This window comes from Neophocaena asiaeorientalis, unplaced genomic scaffold, assembly GCF_003031525.2.
Source record: "Neophocaena asiaeorientalis asiaeorientalis breed wild unplaced genomic scaffold, Neophocaena_asiaeorientalis_V1.1 scaffold814, whole genome shotgun sequence".
In the NCBI taxonomy this organism is placed as follows: Eukaryota; Metazoa; Chordata; class Mammalia; order Artiodactyla; family Phocoenidae; genus Neophocaena; species Neophocaena asiaeorientalis.
In genome coordinates, this window is record NW_020172279.1 from 202,988 (window position 1) to 204,535 (window position 1,548).

At 44.1% G+C, this 1,548-nt stretch overlaps 1 pseudogene; it reads right to left on the reverse strand.

The window, feature by feature from the left end:
* Nucleotides 1-439: 439 nt before the first annotated feature.
* On the reverse strand, nt 440-991 carry LOC112412154 (ferritin heavy chain pseudogene; annotated as a pseudogene).
* Between the last annotated feature and the right edge of the window lie 557 nt (nt 992-1,548).

Genomic DNA, 1,548 nt, shown 5'->3' on the forward strand with positions numbered 1-1,548 from the left:
CACTGCAGGTTTTAGAGGGAGATTGGCTCTGGTGACACATTGGTTTCAGACTTCTTGCCTCCAGAACTGAAACAATAAATTTCTGTTGTTTTAAACTCCCCAGTTTGTGGTACTTTGTTATGGCAGACCTAGGAAACTAATACACTATTACTGTATGGTTTCAATTCTTTTAAATTTGTTGAGGATTTGGTCTTATGGCTCAGCATACCTTCTACCTTGGTGAATGTTCCCTGCACTTGTACATATGTGCTGCACTTGTTGGTATAGCATTCTTATTTTGGCGAGAGGAGTAACAAATTACTCTATTTGAAGGAATGGTACTAAGGAAAGAACTTGTAGATGTTTTGGTACAACTTATAGAAAAGGTAAAGGTAACCCAAACATGCGTGCACTGCCTTGGTGAGCAGGGAAGTCATCCCCGTGGCTATGGGAAGCCAGCCTAAGGCTTAGCTCTCATTATCACTGTTTCCCAGGATGTGCTTGTCAAAGAGATACTCTGCCATGCCAGATTCAGGGGCCCCCATCTTGCGTAAGTTGGTTACATGGTTACGCAACTCTTTGATGGATTTCACCTGCTCGTTCAAGTAAAGCATCTCAATGAAGTCACACAAATTGGGATCATTTTTGTCAGTGGCCAATTTGTGCAGTTCCAGTAGTGACTGATTCACACTTTTTTCCAAGTGTAGCACACATTCCATTGTATTCAGCCCATTCTCCCAGTCATCATGGTCTGGCTTCTTGATATCCTGAAGGAAGATTCGGCCACCCCGTTTGTTCTGCAGCTTCATCAGTTTCAAAGCATGTTCCCTCTCCTCACGAGACGAAAGTATTTGGCAAAGTTCTTCAAAGCCACATCATCGCGGTCAAAATAGTATGACATGGATAGGTAGACGTAGGAGGCGTAGAGCTCCAGGCTGATCTGGCGGCTGATGGCAGCCTCCGAGTGCTGGTGGTAGTTCTGGCACACCTGCGAGGGGGATGCGGTCGTCATGGCCGGTGGCTGGAGAGGCGGTCGGAGGGCGCTGTGAGGTAGTGGCGAGGGCTGGTTCTGAGCGGCCGGCCGGAGCGGGGGACAAGCACGGGGTTCTGTCCAAGCACTGTTGAAGCAGGAAACCTCGGTGACTCTCCGCGAAGACTGTGGCCGGTATAGCATTCTTTAAATGTCAACTAGATCAAGTTGGTGGTTTTCAAATCTCTTGTATCATAACTGATTTTTTTTTCTACATTTTCTATCAGGTACTGGGAGAGGGATGTTTATTCTCTATGAGTGCTGAGTTTTCTATTTTAGTCTGTCAATTTTTACTTAATATAGCTTTTTACATCCACTTTAATATGATTCATATTCAATTTTTATAACTTTCCTTAACTGTTTACTGTCACTCTATGCCTCTTTTATTAAATTGTTTCTACTCAACACCATAGAGTTTAATCTTGCTTTTAAATCTAGTCTGACAATCTCTGCCTTTTTTTTTTTTTTTTTTTTTTTTTTTTTTGCGGTACGTGGGCCTCTCACTGTTGTGGCCTCTCCCGCTGCGGAGCACAGCCTCC